Source organism: Martes martes (genome assembly GCF_963455335.1).
Source record: "Martes martes genome assembly, chromosome: 6".
In the NCBI taxonomy this organism is placed as follows: Eukaryota; Metazoa; Chordata; class Mammalia; order Carnivora; family Mustelidae; genus Martes; species Martes martes.
In genome coordinates this window covers 76,444,729-76,466,972 of record NC_137893.1, presented here as the reverse complement: position 1 = coordinate 76,466,972, position 22,244 = coordinate 76,444,729, and the positions used below count along the sequence as shown (strand labels likewise).

At 37.7% G+C, this 22,244-nt stretch overlaps 1 protein-coding gene across 2 annotated transcripts in view; it reads left to right on the top strand.

Annotated features, from left to right (window-relative positions):
• NKAIN2 (sodium/potassium transporting ATPase interacting 2) overlaps positions 1–22,244 on the top strand; it is a gene marked incomplete at both ends in the record, with an annotated part of 994,683 nt that overhangs the window by 502 nt on the left and 971,937 nt on the right. The gene's annotated exons all lie outside the window — the stretch shown is intronic.

Here is a 22,244-nt window from a genome sequence, read left to right as displayed (position 1 = left end):
GAATATATTCTTATAAGTATAATGCTGTAACAGACCACTATGTAGGGCAGATGGTATCCTTACAGCAGTCTGATCTAGAAGACACGTTGAGTTTTAAAAGTATGTAGATTGAAGAGAAATACTTAGATAAACTCAGTAACACCACTGCCATAAACTGAATCAGTAGCCTTTAAGTCACAATTATTTTAAACAATTCTTAAGAAAAATATTCTGTGTTACATTATGTATGTAATTGCTCCTGAAATAGATATGTTGTCTGATCCTGTAGGATGGAGAATTATATATACATTTTGAGAAATGTTGTACGTTTGCAAAGAGGCAAGAAGCCAGTAATGGAAAACGTCATGTCTCTGAATTGAAATTCTCTAAGGGCAATAGGAGGGGCTGATGATAGTTTAGAGGTGCAAAATATACCACTGTAAGTGGTTAATTTGAAGTAGGAGTACTTGCTCACTCCTGCTATCTAATAGCTTTCCTTGAAAAGTATAAATTAGTCTGAAAATCCACCCACATTTCCAACAATGTTTCATAAAGACTGAAAGGACATCTAGACTGAAGATTTGAGAGCCCAACAATAAAGTGTTCAAAAGAGCAAGGATTTGCTGTTGAAACTGTTAGAAGAATACCTTAAGTGGTCTTCATTGTTTATCAGTAGTCTTGAAGCCCCAGCGTTTGTTGTCATTGTTGTTGTTGTTTTGTTTACTATATAGCTGGGGCAGTGCTTTTTGTTGCTTATTGTTTTGGGGTGTTTTTCTTCACCAGGAAAGTTATCTCATGATGCTTATTTTGATCTGTGAATTACTTAGGCACTTGACTGTAAGAAAAAGAAGGTGAAACTATAAATGTAATTTTAAGAATATAACTTTTTTCAGTGATGTGTAAACCAGTTTATTTCTTTTTGCTACGTACTCATCTAAGTTTTGCAATAAAGGATTTTTACTCTTAATGATAAAGCTAATCAGAATAATGAGAGAGTTTACTTGGTTAAACCACTGGTTAGGCCAAGTATGCCAAATTGTATAAACATTTTCAAAACATTCCTATGTTCATATATGATTCAGAAAAGAATACATTTGCTGATTCACTGTGTAAAATCATAAAACTGTGAGAATGAGTGGGTGGGTAAGAGCATTCTTATGCTATTTTCAATTTAAAAAATTTAAAATGTGATTCAACTTTTAATCATTTAGCATAGTAGGGCTTTATTATGGCACTAGATCTATGTGGCATTTTGTGTGACGAACACAAACTTCTTAAGAACTTAACAATTTTGAAAAAATCTAAATATACAAATGAAACTAAATATACAAAGTGGGGTGATAAGGCTAAAGATTTCTATGTGTGTTTGTGTCTTTGTTCATGTGTGCATATATCCGACGGTGTATTGGAGAAGTGCTACGTTGCTTATGGAACAGAAATTCTGAATCAAAGCTAAGTTCTCTAACAAAATAAAGGTACTTGTAATATAGGAGTGTTCAGTCTAAGCGAGGATACATTTGAATCTTAAGGAAGTTCTATAACAATCATGTGATTTTCCCCATTCAGACTTTATGTGCCACCAGGCTAATATAATTAGCAGCCATGTTAATGCAGATGCAGAACAAAAAACAAAGGACAAAGAACATTCATTGCTTTGATAAGGTGAAATGATCACATTTAAAGGACCTCAGAGATTCCTGGTAATTGTTGCTTCTTAGAAATATAGTATTTGATTTTAAATAAAATGATTTCTTTGCAAATTAATAATTGTAAAGCACTGCACATGCACATATATACAAAATAGGTAGGTGTATATGTTTTCCTTTGCTTTAGATACACCTTCAGAAACTTTCTGTATCTTGAGCTATTGGTTTTATAAGTAGCCATGTTTCTAGAGTAAGTTATGACTCATGTACCACTGATTGACACAGACGTTCCCCCAGTTTTGTCTACTTCTAAAGTGTTTAGTGTGCATTTTTGTAACATTTGGGCATGTTTTGTGGTAGTTGTGTAGATAAATCTTAGATTTATTAAAATTAATGGAAGCCAAAGATAGTCTAGGATAGAAACTTCATTAAATTTCCTTATAAGTAACTTTAAGTTTCTGAAAACATTTCTTTCCAATTACATAAGTAGAATATCTCTAATTTAATTAGACTTAAAGGAATATTTATGTTTAGATCAAGTTACAGCTGACCTTTGTAGAGGATGAGGTAGCTTTTGGTACAGCGGAGATGGGAACCTCATTCATCAGGTTATTATCAGAGCGGACAGTGTTTGACCTTTTAACTGGTGAGGGACAGAGACAAATGTGCTGGAGAAATTTACCTGTCAGGATTCTATATCTTTGCTTTTAATTATATTAAATGTACATTTAGTTTAATATTTGGCAGATTACAACTGTTGATAAACATACTTTCTTTTAAAAGCCAGGAAATCAGTTTATGAGACAAGAATTTAGAATTTCATACCACATAGATTCAATACAAAACTTCCATTTTATGTAAAAGTGTCTGCCTTTGTATATCATACATTAAAATCTTTGAGATGTATGGTTATTCCGATTTCAGATTTTAGGGTGATTCCTACGAAAAAGGGGTGTGATCTCTGGAAACAGTTTTGTTCCATGTGTACAGTACAAAGTTTAAGCTCTTGATCTCAAGAAGATAATTTCCTTTTTATCATTGCTGTCCTTAGTGCTCAGAAGCTGAAGATTTCAGATAGTCACAAAACTCATCATTGCATTTGCAGTGTTGGTTATAGCGGCACAGGATAGCAACAGTCTAACTTCTTATTGACAACTCAGCAGCTTGAGAAAATGTTTCAGTTATTTCATTTTGTTTTTTATTTTTTTTGTTCTTCAGTGTTTGGTTGAATCAAAGAGTACTTTATCTGAATGTTGCAAAAATTACTCAGATGATCTTCAGTGAAAATCACTTAGTTATAATATGGAAGACCTTAACTTCCTTAGTTTGAAAAGACAGCTTTGTTTTCAAGTAAGAAAATTCAACATTGCCCTCCACCTTTTTTTTTTTTTTTTTGTACATCAGATTCCTCTTTGGAACAAAGTGTATGTGTCAAAAACTATTAAAAGTATAGATTTATGTTCAGATTAATACTTGAAGGTGCCATCCTTGCCATGTACTTTATGAAATATTGCTAACTTGGAGCAGATGCAACGAAGAATTGTGTTAGTACACATGCGTGTGTCTCTGTGTGAAGAAGCACATTTGAAACTGACTTTAGAATGACCAATTACTTTCTACTGTGCAGGTACTTACTAGGCATTTTCAGGGGTACACATTTATTAGAAAAGAAAGCCATGAGTACATAGATGGACTAAATAAAAACAATCTTATTATAATTATGCAATACATCAGTGGTTGTCTGTTACGAGTTGGCGCATGTTCATATTTATATGAACTTTCATTAGTTTTTAAAACATAAAGCATGACCCGAAGTGACTTGAAAAATGCAGGTGGAATTTTATGATTTTCCTTGGGTACTATTGACAGGTCTGAAAGTTCTTCATAAGCTTAGAATTTTACCTGCCACAAAACCTCCCTGCTCAGACAATTTAAAATTTTAGGTCCATGTGCCATTGATAATAAAATCTTGTGATAATTAACCAATCTCACTCAGAAAACTAACGATTTCCATATACTATTTCAGAAACTTATGTAAAAATAGGCTAGGGATTTGCTAAGTTGTCAAATACTTTTCTTTTCAAATATTTTCTACTTTTTGATTCCAGCATTGTCTTGTGTGTATGTGTGCATATTTGTTTAAATCTATTCTTTCATTCTAATTTTCATCACTACTCCACTCAATGGTTACCAAGAAAGATAGAGAAACTCCTTCCAGTGTCCAGCTCTCTTTCTTGGTTCACAAACTGAGTGGCAAAGCTCATTTTTTTTTTTTTTCCATATACCCAAAGTTTCAAGGAACCAATTGGTACAGATCTTCTCCTCTGCTTTCTCCAATAGAGGCTTGTGTGGGCAGCATCCCCTTTGTGGAATGCCAGAGTCATCTCTGGCATGGGGCCTGTAAGTGGGCAGTGGCCCAAAAAAATGTGAATAGGCATTGCCACCTCCTTTTCCCTCTCATCCTGCTTTATTTTGGGGTCAAATTCTCTACTTGCCCAATCAAGAATTTCAGAACGGCAGCCAGGAACTCCCTTGAAACAGGAGGTCTTTATTTCTGATTCTGTTTCCTTTTTACGCATGTGTGTGCTTGACAAAAATAAAATTTGAGACCGAAGTACATACTAAACCTTATAGATTTATACTTGAAATAAATATATTAGGATTGTGGCATCAATTGCATTCAATATTTGTATATATAAAACTAATGACTAAAATTTCCAACAATATACTTACGTTATTTGGTAGAATTTTAAGCAGCTTGGTGTAACTTTTCCAAAAGTAGTTTTGAAACTAATGTGGCTAATAATGGAAAATTTTCTATTTCCGTGACTTATAACACTCAAATTTCAGAAATCAAACACACACATGAGAAATATTTTTATCTCCTTTCTGTTCCATTTTTCACCTATATCATGAAACTCTTCCAATTTTTACTCCCATCTTCCCCCCAGAGAAACTTGATTATTTATTTTCAAAATAATAAAATACACATTCCATCAAGATACAATGTATCTAGAATTCCTCTTTTCCCCCGAATAATAATAGAAACAAATATTGTATTAACATTTGGGTAATTTCTACACATAAAATGAAAATGAAAGTGTATGAAACTTTTGTTCCTATCAACTCTAAGAAATTGAAGGACATTTAAACACTATGAAGAAATAAAATTATGTTGTTTTCTTTCTCCAGATTAAGGTGGAAAATGAAATTTATAAGCTGTTTTTTTGTTTTGTTTTTTGTTTTTACTATTTCAGGTGTTTTTAGATTTGCAAGTTCTTACTATTTAAAGGACTTACTTGCTTCATCTTTCTGAACACAGCATTTTTCTTTTTATTGTTTAAACTCTAAAATAGCCATTGGGTCTAACGAATAAAAATATTTGTAACAGTAAGTCTAAAGGAAACCATAGACTTTGTTAGCTTTTTTCCCCCCAAACCAGAATGGGAATAAGGTGACTTCTAATAATTTTTACCTTTTAAATCGATTATGGATCACATGGTAACTTTGATCCTTGTAGAAACTCTTTTTGAAAAATTACAATAAACTGACTTTTGTGTGTACTTTGAAAAAAATGTGCTTTTATAATTTATCATGCTTTAAAAATCTAGTTTTATAAAATACTTAAACAATAATGAAAGCTGTTAGTATTTACTGGAAGCTTGTTCTGGACTAAATGATAAATGTGTTTTTTCCCCACTGATTTCTTTCCAATAATCCTATGAAGTAGGTAATAGATACTGATATCCTCACTTTACAGAGGAGAAAATGGAGACTGAAGGTTTAAGCAAATTCCTTAATTCTCTCTCTTAGCAAGTGGTAGAGCTTACACTCAGACCCAGCTCTATTCCACTCTAAACCATTCTGAGCTCTTTGCTTCACCAAATCCCTTCCATGTATCACAAAATGATACTGTAGTTTACATTTCTTTGATTAACAAAGGCAGAATTTACCTGCTAGTTCCTGGTTGACCCAGTAATCAACACAAGGCTAAGCAGCCTCAGGGAAGGGTGTTGGTGTCAGGTTTCTGTCTGGACAGGGGTGCCATGCAGCAGCGGTTTGTAGTCTAAAGAATAAAAGGAGACACTGTCCCTTGCATAGTCAGCTTCCCTTGCTGTACTGCTAGGTTTCATGTGTGCCCTAACACTGCAAAACACACCTTGTAGTTCTGCCTTACAGAAATGATCCCTCATCATGAGGTTGTGTTTCTGTGATTGCTTAAGGGTGGGGGGAAAAAAGTCACAGCTACTATGTATCAGGCCAGTTACTGAGAAATAAACACACAGTAAGGGCTTGGACACTTTGATCTATCAGTTTTAAAGACATTTCTGTGGAAGACAAAATGTATTTGTTTTTCTCAAATTCCTGTTCCTTGTGAAATGAATTTCTGGTAAATGGCTAGTGCTGAGTCATGTTATTTGCCTTTTTTTTTTTTTTTTTAAACACATCTCAGTCCTAAATCCATCAGGATGACTTTTTGGTGAGAATATTAGTTAGTTCTTGGAAATGGCTTCGAGTAATAGTTTATTTGGAATATACACTGAGTATTCTAGAGGACTTCTCAATCTTGATTGCGCATCCAAATCACTTGCAGGGCTTTTTCCATGCACATCAATGGGCCCCACTCCAGGGTTTCTGATTCAGGAGGTCTCAGGGAGGTCCTAGACCTGGAATTTGCTTTCTCATGAGTTCCCAGGTGACACGGAAGCCAGTGGTTAGGAATCAAAACTTTGAGAACTACTGGCCCAAAGCATAGGTCTCCACTTAGGGTGTTACCTGAATACATGAACTTGTTTTTGAAAATTTTCAACCCAACTAGGTAATTAGCTCATTCTTCCTTTGGCCTGTTATTTGTGCGAACAAAAACTTTTCAGGACCTAGTATGTCTCTTTCCGACTTCTAGCTTAGTCCTATTCAGAAATTTACATAAGGGAAATGGAAGGTCTTTTTACAGTGCTTGTGTCTTTGCAGTGAAGAGATTTCTTGAACAATCTGAAAGTGATTCATTTCCTCTAGTCTGTATACTCTTTGCCTGTCTTGCTGGAGTAGAATTGGTTCCTTCAGCCGTCTCTCTTTGCTTGCCTAGCCCCTCGGTCTGAGTTTCTGGAATAGCTTCTCATGGTGCCAAGCACGACTGTGGGGGAGAGAGGGAGAGGAGGGAATATGCTGAGAAAGCACTGAAATGAGTGAGGGCAGATATTTCTATATCTCGTCTGATGTTTCTGTGTTGGACAACTGAATAACTAACCGTCATTTCCTCATTTGAAAAATAGGGGCAAGTAATTCCTGAGCCATTTCCCCTATAAGGTGCTTAACGGCATCTGGGGAGAACACGTGCTCCATTTAGGTATGAAAGAGCTTCACAAATGTGAAAAGAGCTTCACAGCTTCTGATATCCAGAAAATCTTTGTATATATTAAGAGTTTAATCTTTCAGAACTTTTCATTCAGTCACAGTAAGAGCGATTATGGGCTGTTTATATATCATTCGGCTGGTGACCTTAGTTGTAACAACTAATTTCTTATAGCAACATTTTTTTTCCTTCACCCACCCATATGAACATATATAAATAAGGAGGATAACATTAGGTGCAGATCATTTGAAATAGATAAACCATTATGCTTATGTGTCTGATGGTATATCACACTTGAAGTGTTCGTTAGGAATTAAATTTTACAAACGAGTCAGCCCAGTCCTTGTTTGGGTTGGCATTTCTAAAACTGTGTTCCATAGGCACTAGATCTGCAAAATGTTCTGTTGTACGTGGGCTCTGAGGTTAAGTAAGTTGTGGATGCTACAGGCTTTAGCTTTTCTCCTACTTCTGAAGGGTCACAATACATCCCAGCAGCTCCTAGAAGTCCTACATGAAAGAAACTCCTGCTTAATTCCACTTAACTCTGCAAATGCTTACAAAGTGCTTGCAATGAACCAAGGATCTCTTTTCCCGATATCCCCTATTAATCTTCCATGGAACTAGCATTTTCAGAAACACTTTTTAACAAAATATTACTCTTGGCTAATGATGCAGTCTAAAATTTAATAATACTAAATTGTTATCTAAACAATATTTAAAGGCTAAAAATTCAGTATAGAAACGCTTAACCTACTTAAGAGGTATTTAACAAAGGGTAATACATAAAGATGTTTAAGAGTATCAAATATTATTATCACATAATTAAAATAAATGAGGGAGACCTTGTGTTCAGATACTTGGCTATTATTTTTTATAGATTTACTTGAGTTTCTTGAAATGATATTTCAGCCACTAAAATTACAACCCTTAACTTTGAAATTTAGTCAGGGCTAATTACCAATGTTACAAAGAAGGGGGCGTGTTGCGGTAGGTTTCCAAGGGTATTTGGAACTTAAGAGCACCTGAGGGAGGGCATCTGCAAAAGAACTTTCTTTTAAAAGTCCTGGGAATGCTGGCTAACAGAACATTAAAAAAAAAAAAAAAGGTGAAGGGCGAGGGGTGCCTGGGTGGCTCCATCTGTTAAGCATCTGCCCTCGGCTTGGGCCATGATCTTGGGGTCCTGGGATCCAGGCCCACGTTGGGCTCTCTGCTTAGCAGGGAGTCTGCTTCTCCCTCTTCATCATCCTCTTTGTTCGTTCTCTTTCTCTCTCTCAAATTAAAAAAAAAAAAAAAAGATCTTAAACAAAGAAGTCGTGGCTGAAGAGTCGTGTATTCTGCAGGTTCTTCCAGCAGCGGACCCTAAATGTCTGTCTTTGCAGGGCTGGTGGTAAGGAGTTCTCATACTGACTTTTGTTTCCTAATCAATGCAACACTCTAAAACAGTAACACATTTAAAAGCCCCAACAATGTTGTGTTCTTTGAAAACAATGAGTCTTAGATTGGAATGGAGGAATCAAATCTCTTCTGTTAACAGAAGCCTTTGTATGCATCTGTGTGATACTAATTACACAACAGAATAAGGCGGTGTTTTAACTCTTTTAACTGACAGCCATATGTCAAATGATAGATGGGTCCATATCATCTCTGAAATGTTCAGTGGCAGGGAATTCATTTGAGACTACTCTATATGGACTTCTAGCCACGGAGATATATAAGGCAGAGCTCCTCGAGTATTATTTTTACAAAGGACAGTCTTAGATGTCGCTCAGAAACAAAAAGTGGGGAAGACTTTTACAGTTCCAGGGAGAACATTACAGCCTGGGAGTGTGCTGCCTTCTGTGATCTTGCCCCAGAAGGGTTCCGTTGACTTTCCTTGGCATTGAGCACTTTCTTTGTTACAGCACCTACAGTGGGTGGGACTCAGCTTGCTCCTGGAGGTCATAATTCATCCCTGTGGACACAGTGATCCTAACCTCAGTTTCTCAGTCTATGAATTAGGGAATAGTTGACCTATGGGAGATGGTGTTTCCAGGCACTACCTGTTTGCTTCCTTTGGTTTTTTTCAGGTGCAGAGATGAGATCAGGGTCTGTAGATGTGTTTAACTCCAGTTATTTGGGAGCAATGAGTGAGCCACGTATTTGAAAACTTTTGTGTATTTGATAATACACAAGTGGTATATAAAGAGGTATATAAAGTGGTATATAAAAAGGGGTCTTTTTCCCCCTTCCTCCTTTTTAAATAAAACTTGCTTGGGGTGCCTGACTGGCTCAGTCAGAAGAGTATGGGACTCTCTCTCTCTTTTTTTTAAAGATTTTATTTATTTATTTGACAGAGAGAGAGAGATCACAAGTAGGCAGAGTGAGAGGGGGAAGCAGGCTCCCTGCTGAGCAGAGAGCCCGATGCGAGGCTCGATCCCAGGACTCTGAGATCATGACCCGAGCCGAAAGCAGCAGCTTAATCCACTGAGCCACCCAGGTGCCCTGAGCATGGGACTCTTGATGTTGGGGTGTGAGTTCAAACCCCACGTTGGGTGTAGAGATTACTTAAATAAGTAAAATAACTTAAAAAATAAAGGTTGCTCGAAAATTTGATTACAGTGGACAGATAATTTGTAATTTTCCAAAATATTGGAGATGTTTAAGGATTATGTATTTCTTACCCTTATCAAATAGGGATTAATGAAATTTCATTTTTATCCATCTTTCATAAAATGTGGTTCCATTTTATTCAGTCAAAGGATGATAGTTAAATTATGGCTATTCTATAGCATGTAAGAACCCATGTTTTGCTTTTCTTTTGGCTTGGTATTCAAAGTTTTCTTCTTTCTTCTGAAGGACAGGGTTAGGGATGAGGGAGATGTTGGGGAGAGGTGGCTAGGTTCTGAATGCTAGCAGTTAAAAGGCAAGTAATACTACTTTACTTAAAGTGATACATACTTTTTTAAAATTTTATTTATTTATTAGAGAGGTAGAGAGAGAGAGCGAGCGTGCACATGCAGGGGGAGCAGCAGGCAGAGGGAGAGGGTGAGGCAGGCTCCCCGGTGAGCAGGGAGCCAGATACAGGGCTCGGACCCAGGACCTATGATCCCAGGGATCATGACCTGAGCGGAAGGCAGACACTTAACCGACTGAGCCACCCAGGCGCCCCTGGTATATACATTTTTAAAGGATGTTTTAGTGAAGTCTGTGAAGATGACTGCAAATTCATTAATGAGTTTTCTCAAGAATACATTTCTGGTTTTATCTACAACCTTCTTTAAGCTCCACAGGCTCTTAAATATAGGGGACACTGCTCTCCCATTTTATCATTTTAGAGACTGTCTTGGAATAGATTTGTTTTTGTCCAAAAAAGCTGTCCTAAAAATCAGGCAAATGGCATAAGTTCAATTTACATTTAGCAAATGTAAATCTTATAATAACAGTATTTAGTGACCTTTAATTATATGCCTCCTTTACTTTAATTCTTCAGAGAAATCTTGGTTTTTACTTTCTTTTCACAAGAATGAGATAGTGATGATTGCTATGTTATTGCAGTTACTTTGACTCTAGAGTTATATTAAGGACCAGAATAGCTTGAAATATTACCTTTTCCCTTAAACAGAGAGAAATAAACCCTGATAATTTTTTTCTAGATCTCTACAGCAGTTTGATGTGGACTTTACATGCCAAAATAATTCTGTTGCATGCAGACCCATTTTTAAATTTAATCTTTCATAATGTGAATAAGAATGTTATATATAAACCTTGATAGTAATATGTGGATGGTGGTATTAGCAAAATTATTGAGGCAGTGATCTCAGTTTATAGGAGGGATGTTAACTTTTTGGTTGAAAAGTAATTTTGTGACATAAAAATATCTTCTTTTACAAAATACATCTCCCTGAAAGTCTTCCTGATGTGGTTTGAATGCAGCAGTACATGGGCCCATTACTGTCAGAGGCTGAGAACCAGCTATGCCTTGGGCCCTGCTGTGGGATGTTGGGAGAAGAAGACCCAGTAGAACTTCAGTAGAACTCCAGGTTGATCCCTAGCCTGCAGTGCTATGTGCCAGTTATGATTGTTTCAAAATGAATGAATGAATTAATGAACAGTGGGAGGAAATTAAGTAATTACTAAATCAGCTTCATTAAGAAAGATCTATGAAATGTCCCACACGTGAACAGCATACTGACATGTACTGAGTAAATTAAGAGTATGCTTCTGTCCCTTTGACAGTTAAGATATGGTGCAGCTGAAAGGAATGTCAAGCTGTGTTTCCTATCATGGATTGATCCAATATGTAGTGGTTGTGATAATTGAAGATTAGGTTAAATTGCAACCTGATCCTTATTTACTTATTTATGAAGCCATACTACTTGCTTAATGTGGTAGTACTTAAAATTACTTTACTGTTCTGTTTATTATGTACTGTAAAATCACATTTCAGCGTACTATAAATAAGATCAGTGTTGGTGAAAAATAAATAGTGATGTAAACTGGGCCATTTTAAATGTGAATTCATATCTTTCAAATTCATATTATGTAGCTTTACTTATTGCAATTGATACAACATTATTTAAAAGCTCTCTTAGATCAGAATGTAAATAATGAAGCGAATTCTGTCTTTATATTTCAAATCTCCAGAACAGTACTTTTTAACTTTTTTTTTGTTGTTCATGGTGGGCCCTTTTGAGACTCTATTAAAATTTATTAACTTTCTTATTAGAAAATACCCATGCAATTTGAGGGGATTTACAAGTTTCTCAACCTGATATATGAAACTCATGTGAAAACTGCTGGTAAACTTTTCCTTTCCTTTTTTTTTTTTTTTTTTTTTGGTCTTCCAGTTTATCAAGATATTCTACTTATTGACAAGTTTAGTTCAGTTATTTTGAATTTGCAAAACATTTTAGGAGATTCTATATATATATTTGATATACATTATAATATATTGTAAAGATAATATAGACACATGTGTGAGTGCATTTGTGTGTAATGCAATGTAGAAGGAGCAGAGTTGAGTTGGATAGTGTAAGCAAACTAGGACTTTGTTTAGGAGATTAAATGGTATTTATAGATACATACAGTATAATATGGAATGATAGGAACTGTAAGAAAAGTAAGAGTGAAGTACTAAGGGGATTTGGGGTAAGTAATCAGTTACATCTTCATAAGCTGATCATTCAAGGTATGAAGGGATGTGTGTATATGATAGGTAAGTTTTTTTTTTTTTTTTTAGATTTTATTTATTTGACAGACAGAGATCACAAGTAGGCAGAGAGGCAGGCAAAGAGAGGAGGTAGCAGGCTCCCCGCTGAGCAGAGAGCCCAATGTGGGGCTCAATCCCAGGACCTTGGGATCATGACCCGAGGTGAAGGCAGAGGCTTTAACCCACAGAGCCACCCAGGCGCCCCAAGATTTCTATAACAAGATTGGAGAGAAGAGAATCCTAGGAGTAAGTAGTGTTAGGGAGTGCCTGACTGACTTAGTTGGTAGAGCGTGCAACACTTGATCTCAGGGTCATTAGTTCAAGCCCCATATTGGCCCCACATAGTGCACACTAATAAATAAATAAATAAATAAATAAAATACCAAAAAGAGAGAGAGAGAGAGAGAGAAATGATAGAACAAAGATTAGAATGGAGTAGGTATGTGTGGGACAACAAAGAGTCAGGTTCACTGGCAAGTATGGAGAATTGGGAAGGGAAGCAGAGGATGAAGTGGGTGGGGTTGCAGTTTGTGAATGGACTTGAGCTCCTTTGGAGGAAGTTTAAACTTCACAGGACATACATTTCTACCAAGGTTAATTCTCCAGGTGAGTGGCACCATTCCCCATGGTAGAATAAGAGGCAATATGACATGAGAGAGAAGGCATAAAGTTTAGACCAAGCTCTGTGGGGAATGTGAGGGGAAAGAAGCAACAAATTAAATGATTGCTAAATTGCACCTAAGGCCTTAGTGAAACCAGGTGGCATGTGTTTGTAGGGGAACCAATTACTTTTCCATCATTCCCCAACTTTTTAAGAATTGGAATGGAAGAGCAGAAAGGGGAAGTCTCCTTGCTCTTTGATTGAACAAAAGTGAGGGTTTGGGGTCTTGAAATAAAATGTAGGACTGGGTGGCCATGAGTAGGCTACCAGAATGGAAGGGGCAGTTAGGTTACTGGAGCACCACTGCAGATGTTTGAGGATAGGAGGCAGGTCCAGCAGAAGGGAGATCATAGGAAAGGTGGTTGTGTTGGTTGTCATAGTGAGACAATACACAGGGGTTTAGGTCTTGGAGAGGAGCACTGCCTGGGGCATGCAGAGGCCCTTTACTAGTCACCGAATTGGATGGAAGGTCCAGTTGTTGAGAAGGATGAGAGGCCATGAGGCCTCTGTCATCCAGCTGATAAGAAGAACCATCACTGTACATTTTGGCTTTACTGAAGATGATCAGAAGTAAGGGATGAAGAGGAACATAGCCAGGAAAGAACAAGAGTGTTACAGGGGTTGCTGGTAATTGTGAGACTGGGAGAATGTGGTTTGACCTGGGGATCGGAGTTGGAAAAGAAGTATGGTTAGTAGGGGGCAGAAGGATGAATTGGGAGGAATGGAAATGTTTAATGAGTACGTGAGTGGAGTGATGAAAGAAGGGAAATGTAGGTTTCAGGTAAGCCACTGGCTCAGCTTCAGCAATATTATTGACTGGATACTTCTTTGTCATGTGGGGATATTCTGTGCAACACATGAAGTTTAGGAGCATCTGTGGTCTCTACATGCTAGATGCCAATAGCATACTCCGGGTTGTGACAATCAAAAATTTCTTTAGACATTGCCAAATTACAAAACAGCCCTCTTGCTGACATCCACTGAGCTAGAGGAAAGCCCTAGAAAGAGCACTTAGCAATAACAGCAGGTTTTTTTCATCCTAAATTTGGAATTTTCTAGATAACAGTAGAAGTGATGGTGAAGGGAAGAGTAGATTTGAGCTCGTCATTGTGCACCTATGAGGGTCATGCCCGGGGCACTGTGGCCCTGGGTCACAATTATTGGGAGCTCTATCAAAAATCAACACCAGTGTTCCTTCCCCCAGCTCCTTGACCAATGGAAATAGAGTATTTGGGGAAGCAACCTACTTACCTAGACATTTTGAAAACTGTCTAGATGATTTTTATTGTTTCTAAGCAGGTATTAAATGAGAGGAGCTCAGTGGTTGCACAGCTGTGGAGGTGAGGAGAGAAGCAGGAGGAAAGAAAAAGGAGATTGGGAGGTAAGTTGAGATGTATGTTAGGGATTGGGAGACACATATTAGGAATTAGGAGGTAGGTTGAGACACACATTGAGTTAACGTTTGTGAGAGTATCTACTAGTGAGGTAATGTTGACTGGAGATTCACTTGAAAGCTGCTTTTTTTATGGTCAATTATGTGCTCAGGCAAGCCTTTGCATTCTTGACTGTCTTGGTCCTTTTAATTTGTACCAGGGGATATTATCTAAGACCCAGTGAATGCTGTCTTTCCTTTGGTGCCAGTAAAGATTGTCCATGAATATTTGACACTTCATTTGTCCTCTCCGAACTCCTATAGCCTACTAAAATATGCACATGATATACAGATCTTTATGAGATGTCTTAATTAAGAAAGATTTCAGATACAGAATATATGTTAATTATGAGATAGGCAGTTGTTTATATGAAGAGGAAGGCATGAAGTTTTAGGTCAGATGATGAATTTAAATTTAATAAAAGATTTAGGTAAGAGTTAATATGACTGTAAATTAAAAAGTAAACATTTTGTAAGGCTCTGAAGAATTTGGAGACTCTTCCTCACTCTTATGGCAATGCATGGACACACACACACACATTATAACCACTGCCCTTCAGGAACTTAAATTAAAAAATAGTTAAACTATTAATATTCCTTAGGTGATCCCCCAAACCCAAGAATATTCAACAGCATTTTAATATTTGATATCCTGATTCACCAGAAGGCCCAGTTATTGCTAGAGAAGTATGGTAAGACAGCAGAGATTAATCTTTTAAATTATCCTATCTTAGACTGTATAATTTCTCTTGGCCCAACTTGATTTCTTTTGGTAACGGTCTTTTGGTGGACTCTGATTTGCATGCCTGGGGGTAGAAGAGTAAATTACATGACTTCTTCAAGGTCCTTTTAGTGTGAAGATTTTATGATTAAATCTTGCATTTAAAAATTGCCTTTTTCTGGGAGACCCAGACTAGGAGGTACTTTTCCATCTTCATATTTGTACAGAGCTAAATGAATATATCACCTGATGCAGTTTCCTTTAATACAATACAGGACGAAATAGCAGTAATAATGGCAAAAAAAAAACAAAACCCCAAAACACGAATACCTTAATAAACTTAGAACCAAGATGCATGTGATGTTTTCTTAATTGCCATTATGTGCAGTTTTCTAAAGATGTACTTGGGTCCTCTGAAAGTTTAAGTGTGTGGAATGCGTGTGTGTGTGTGTGTATGTGTGTGTGTGTAGTGGATGTAGCAGGTATATGATGGGAGCACGGGGGAGAATAAAAATGATGCTGTTCAGGGGATACCTGGGTGGCTCAGTTGCTAGGCATCTGCCTTCGGCTCGGGTCGTGGTCCCGGGGTCCTGGGATCGAGTCCCACATCGGGCTCATTCAGAAGCCTGCTTCTCTCTCTCCCACTCCCCCTGCTTGTATTCCCTCTCTCACTGTGTCTCTATCAAATAAATAAATAAAATCTTTAAAAAAAAAAAAATGATGCTGTTCAGAGGAATTGACTTACTCATGTGTTATGGATGTATGTAAGAGGAAAGTGGGTTTTCCTAGAATACTCTCTGCTTTTCTTACTTAGCACATGTTTTTCTGGAAGTGGTAGATTTTCAGAAGGTCTTATTAACTGGATATCCTGAGTGCTTAGGGTGAAAAGCAGGAACCCTCATAAAGTGTCAATGCAAAATGAAATAGGGACAGAGGATGGAGAAGACTACTGTATTCATATGGAACCTGTGGAAGTTTAGGTAGGCCAGATTGCAATTATCCCCACTGGAATTCAGCCAGGACACACATTAGTGCATGCTACTTCCTGTCTAGCCTAATTAAAGGATTGTTGAGAACTAACAAAGTTGGCTGACTTGCAAAAGTCAGTGCTTGCTCAAATTTGTAAGCTATAAGTGCTTAAGAGTATGCCCTGATTTTTATGCTGGGGTCATCTTATTAATTAAAGTTTTCCAGTCATCTAATTAGAAAATACAGTCTGAACTAAGTCTGGAGGATTCCCAGTCTTACTTGCTAATTTAAAGAGAGATGGAAATGAAGTAGAGCGGCTCTCAGTGAAAGCAAGGCAATGGAAAGCTGCGTTCTGGACATGCCTTCAGATATGCTCCATACCAGTGGGTAATTATTTAGTCCAGTAGAGACATTAGACAATGTCCAGTAGAGACATTAAAGGGACATCGGCGAGTTAGCTTTTAAATGGAGAAATCTGTGCCAGCCCCCAAATTAACTCTTGGACTAGAATGTGAGTGCACAATGGAAAGCTGGAAGGCATGACCAACACTACTGACTGAAATGAAATGGTTTGCTCATTGACCATACACCTGATTTTTTCAGCTCAAGTAGTACTTTGTCCAAAGATCAGAAAGAGAAAGAATAGTCTGATAAGATTTTATATGATTACCTGACACTTAAATACATCTTCTCTTAGGGGAAAAAAAAGGTAGATAAAAGAGTCTGTGTGTTTTCTAAAGGTAAGGTTCTCTAACTGAGGTGTCACATTTAAGTCCTGAATGTCTGGAGTTTACTTCTTATCACTGTTTTTAAAAGCCCACCATTGGGAGCTAGGAAAAGAAAAAATGAAAAGATGGGATTGAGAGGGAGACAAACCATAAAAGACTCAATCTCAAAAAACAGACTGAGGGTTGCTGGGGGGAGGGGGGACGGGAGAGGGTGGTGGGGATATGGACATTGGGGAGGGTATGGGCTATGATGAGTGCTGTGAAATGTGTAAACCTAGCGATTCACAGACCTGTACCCCTGGGGATAAAAATACATTATATGTTTATTAAAATAAAAAAATAAATAAATAAAAGCCCACCATGCTGAAAGCTCTTATCAAAAAAAAAGACTTCAAAACATTTTATTAAACATCTGTTGTGGGCCTCCCATTGGACTAAGCAGAAGTTATTAAAAGAAGCACGAAAAGGATATGGCCAATGCAAAAGATACATGGGTCTGTGGCTATCTAGCAACTGAGTAATTAATCATAGTTTCTCATTTTACCTCTTAAGCACCTAAAATCAACCACTAATTTCTCTACAGGTACTAGTAAATGGAGTATTGCACAAAGAATTTTCTTTTAAAAGAACTTATCTCTCCAAAGTGAAATAAAAAGCATAGGGGGGAACTTCAAATTTTTGTTGAAATTTTAAAAATAAGCTGTCTGTACTCTAAATTGTCTTGATCAGTTCTCTGGACACATATTTGTAGAGCATCTCCCATTTCTGTGACAACAGCCGAGCGAGCCCTGTGGGGCACGGATGTTCCCTCAGTCTTCCCATGTTGACCAGCCACATGCCTCGCGGCGCAATAAATCACACCCACATTGAGGGGGCCATGCCAAACCAGAATCGCTCCATGGCAGCCACTGTGTAGAGCATGAGTGCAGACCACCTTTGCTGACCACAGGTCTAGTTATGTATGCATCTTGTAGCTGGATTGAATTAAAAAAAAAACTGATACTTGCTTTGAAATCAATTGGGCTATTGTTACCAACCCTTTGCTATTTCTCAATATCCCCTCAACAATTTTTAATGTCGCTTAAAGCCAATAGAGAGATGTTACCGAACTTAATATTTAGAAGTTAAAAAATTATACCCATTCTTCTCTAAAAGACTTGTCTTTATTATTTATTTTTTAAAAGATTATTTATTTATTTGAGAGAGAAAGCACAAGTGGGAGGACGGACAGAGGGAGCGAGAGAAGCTGACTCCCCGCTGAGCAGGGAGCCCGCTGGAGGGGGCTCCATCCCAGGACCCTGAGATCATGACCCAAGCTGAAGGCAGATGCTTAACAGACTGAGTCACCCAGGCGCCCTTCTAAGAGACTTTTATATAATACATGTCAAATTCAAATTTCACCTTTTAGGTTTCACTCAAGATGCATTTCGAATGCTTGTATCACAGACCATAGAGGGAAAATCATTCTAGCTGTTTTACAACGATTTGGCCTCAAAATGAAAGCAACTTAAAAAATAGCAGCTGACAGTCTGCATCAACAGCACTGCTCAGGATTCTTTGGGGTCGTTATCTCTGTGTTTCTAATAAGCAATATTATATGCCAGCTAATATCACTGGATCATTATATACATTGACAGTTTATAAGCAAATAAAGAGCCCTGACCTGAAAAGGGTAGGCATGAGGCATTTTCCGTAGACAATATCATTATCATCTGCAGATAGAAAGATTTTCACCAGTTTTTCTTTTCATTGAGAAACTGAAATTACACTGTAATGAAACATGGCTCCTTCTTATTGTCCCTCCGTGTTGATCAGGCATCATATTTTTAGTTTGGAAGATGAGAGCAGCTGGTTCAGGCCAGGTGCTGATAGTACTAATGTTGATGTAAGATGCTGCTCAGATGGATGGTGCAAAGAGAATCATTGTCCCTTGATTTGATCATGCTGGCTCTAAAATTTATTTTTTGATCTGGCATTTGACTTTGCATTATACTCGAAGAGCTGGAAATCACAAAGCTGTGCAGCTGCAGAGTATATATAGATAGAGACCCTGGAACATTACCTCACACACCCAGCACTCACTATTAGCAGTCTTTGTACATGAAAATTCCATTGGGAAACAAAAGCCAGTTATTTTTCTCCATACGGTAAGAGAGGCTTAATAGTTTGAGCCTCCTGTGGGTGTGTGGAAGGCAACAGAGGTGGGGAGGTGGGGGGGTTGTGAGGATTAGGGACCCATCAAATTAAAAAAAAATATTGTTTTCTTATGAGAAATGCATTGTTTACCCTTGAATATAGGTATGGATAAAGTGATTTTAGAATCTGATTGAGATTTTAAATATTGTTTTTAAAACGGGTTAAGAGGAAAGGGGGTGAATACTAGGGAAAATAGAACTCAGTTATTATGCAGAGTTAATTGAGTTTGAACACTTTTTCTTTTCTGGCTTTTTTATATTGATGATCTTTTTTTTTTTTAGTGTGAAAATCTATGATTGAAATAAAAAATAATCACCTAAGCTTAATGGACTCTTTCAAAACCTTATACGGAATTAAAAAAAATATTGCTTAGAAAGTATTAATTTGCCCTGTTACCACATTTAATGAGATAATTTACCATATCCAGGCAAGTGATTTACACAAATGTTATAATTCTTTGCAGTGAGATAGCTGTGAAAAAAATTACTCCCAGGCTTCTGACAACTCACTTTTATGCCTCTATTGTTTTCTGATTTCTTCTTTCTAGCTTTGGGCATTTCTGAAGGCCTAATTCTCTCTTTGCCTAATTCTCTCTCTTCTTTAACTTTTGCCATTGGAATTTTACATTTTGGAGTTGATAAATTAGTTGGTCAATAAATATTGATTGAGTACATACAATGGGACTTACACAGAGCTTGGTGTTATGGAATATGTTGGGGAGGAAAAATTTTTCCTATACCGGTACTCCAGGGTCCCTGGCTGGGTCTGGAGATTAAACTGACAAAGATTATTAGGAGAAAAGCATACAAATTAATGTAATACACATTTTTACATGACACAGGAGTTTTCATTAGGAAATGAAACCCCAAAGATGGTTAGATTTGAGTATGTTTATGCTAGGTTTGATGAAGAGTGGGCAGTCATGGAAAAATATGATAGGTTGAATATTAGGTAAGTGTAGTAAACTGGAGAATCTTGGGGAAGTCTCAGGGGAGGGTTTTCTGGCCTGTTTCTGGAGAGAAGGGAAAGGGGCTGGTCACAGTGACCGTGTTTCTGCCATTTTCTCAGATGCTTTCTGCTTAAAATATTGAATTTGCCAAGGTGCCGTATTTGGGGGAACCCCATCAAATATAAGGAAAGAAAATGATGCTATGCAGCTTTCCATCTGGTTAGCAATACTGGAATGAGTTGACTGCCTTACGGAAGATTCATTGGTGTGGTAAGTCTAGTTGAGTGTTGAAGCATGGGTAAAGTTTAGATGATTTAACATCCAAGTCAAAAAGGGAAGTGTGAGGCTGTGTTGGTGTGAGACACCACTGTACCATTTAGACTGAAGTGCATGCAGATATCATGGGAGTTATGGATGGATAGTCAGAGGAGGTTAAGATTACAGATTCTAGAATATAATGTAGTTTTTAAGAGCTTAGCCGCGAATCAAAATTTCAAATGATGACGCTACATTTTTTTGTCACCTTGCCCAAATAACCTCTCTGTGCCTTACTTTCTTAATTGGTACAGTGAGATTGATAATGGTATTTACTTTATAGAGCTGGTGGAAAAATTAAAATAATTAATACATGGGAAATGCTTAGAATATTCACTGGTACCTTTTAAACACTTAATAAATGCAACTTTTGTCATTATGAAGTGTTTTGAAATTTGACAAAGGATTCTGAATTTTATGGGATAAGTGACATATAGCCAGGATAGTTTCTTTATTATGGAGTGACATGTTCAGAGCAACTTTTAAGGAAAAAGAAGTAGAAAATATAGGACCGATTCACATGGGGAAGGTTCCAGTCAGGAAGGCTCCTGCAATAGGAAATATCTGGATTTAAGATAATGAGAGCCTAGGATAATTGCTACAACAAAAATGTGGATAATGAGCACCAAAACCTGTTTTCTTTATAAAATACTTTTGATATAACAGTACCTCTGGGGATACAACAGCATCTCCAGTTCAGACAGGAAGATGTAGAAACTTGGTGCTGGCTTCCATCATGTGGAAAGAGGAAAGACAGAGGGTAAAACTATTATCAAAGGATCTTTGGAAAAGTAATTGCTGAGATAGTTGAGAGGGTGCAGGGTCACAGTTCCCCAGGGTCAGGGAATCATTTTTGGGAGGTTATCGAGTTGGGAGAGAGAACTAGTGAGATGAGAATGACTAGGAGCTTGTTCTGAATTTCTTTGCACTTGGAGTGACAGAAGTAGAATGTTGGAAATGGCTACTAGGTAGTTACAGAATTTATTTAGAGGTCAGTTCAGACTTGACTCTTTTCTGACCCAACTGGAAGCAAGAAGAGGGCTGGAGACTGTGTTTTCAGAAATGCCATCAATGGGATTGGAAGTGGAGAAGGAATTACTGAATAAAAAGAAAAGTCGTACTTGGCACAGCTGGGGAAGGACAGGTGACATGTCATCGCAGGGAGAAGGAGCACCCAGAAGGGAAGAACCGTGAGGAGAAAAGCCTAGGAGGAGGGCTAGGCAAGCATTTGGATTCATAACTCAGGGAATTTTTGATGAAGTAGTTTTATTAGTGTAGGGAAAATCAACATGAGGGATTTAGGAAGAAAAAAGTAGTGAGGAAACGAAGGCAAAATACATTGATCATTTCAAGGAGTTAAAAAATGCTGAACTGGATATAGGATCCTTAGGGTTTAGTTCTGGATTTGCTATTAACTACGTGACCTTTGACAATTTCTCTGTTACTGATAGAATTTTCTGCACAAAACTGAAAGTACTTATTTTTACATTTAGGAAGCACTTTTGACCTTTTTGATATTCATACTCTATACAGTAGTACAGTGCATAGTTAGGATCCTGAAAAGGCCCTGAGAGGCCCCTCCCTATCCAGTGTGGTAACTGGGGCCCAAGGATCCAAGAGCACCTGGCTCAAGGGGTCCCAAAGAGACCAGGTTTGGCCACCCACCACTGACAAAATCCAAAGGCAGACAGACGATAGTGATGAAATTAAAAAAGGAATTTATTTCAGTGAGGCCAACAGTGGGGAGACAGCAGACTCATATCTCCAATTCTGTCTCCAGAGTGCTGAAAATACTTGCAGGTTCATATAAGGAAATGTGCAATGTAAGTCAGTGGGTGGGTGAGGCTGGAAGCAAAGGTCAGGTCAGTCACTGTCTTGGGGTCAATCATGCTGGGTCCTGCTGGCCTCAGGGCAGTCCTTACTGCTGGAGGGGGTAGTTTCAGTTCCCATCACAGGATGCTTTGCCTGCCATGGGGTCTTTTGCCTGACTTAAAAGATAGGCTGGAAAAGACTTAATTAACAAACCCAGGTCAAAATGGAGGTCTTTCAATGTCATTAAAGCCCACGTACCCTGTGAATAAGTGTGAACCACAGACCCTGGCTGAGA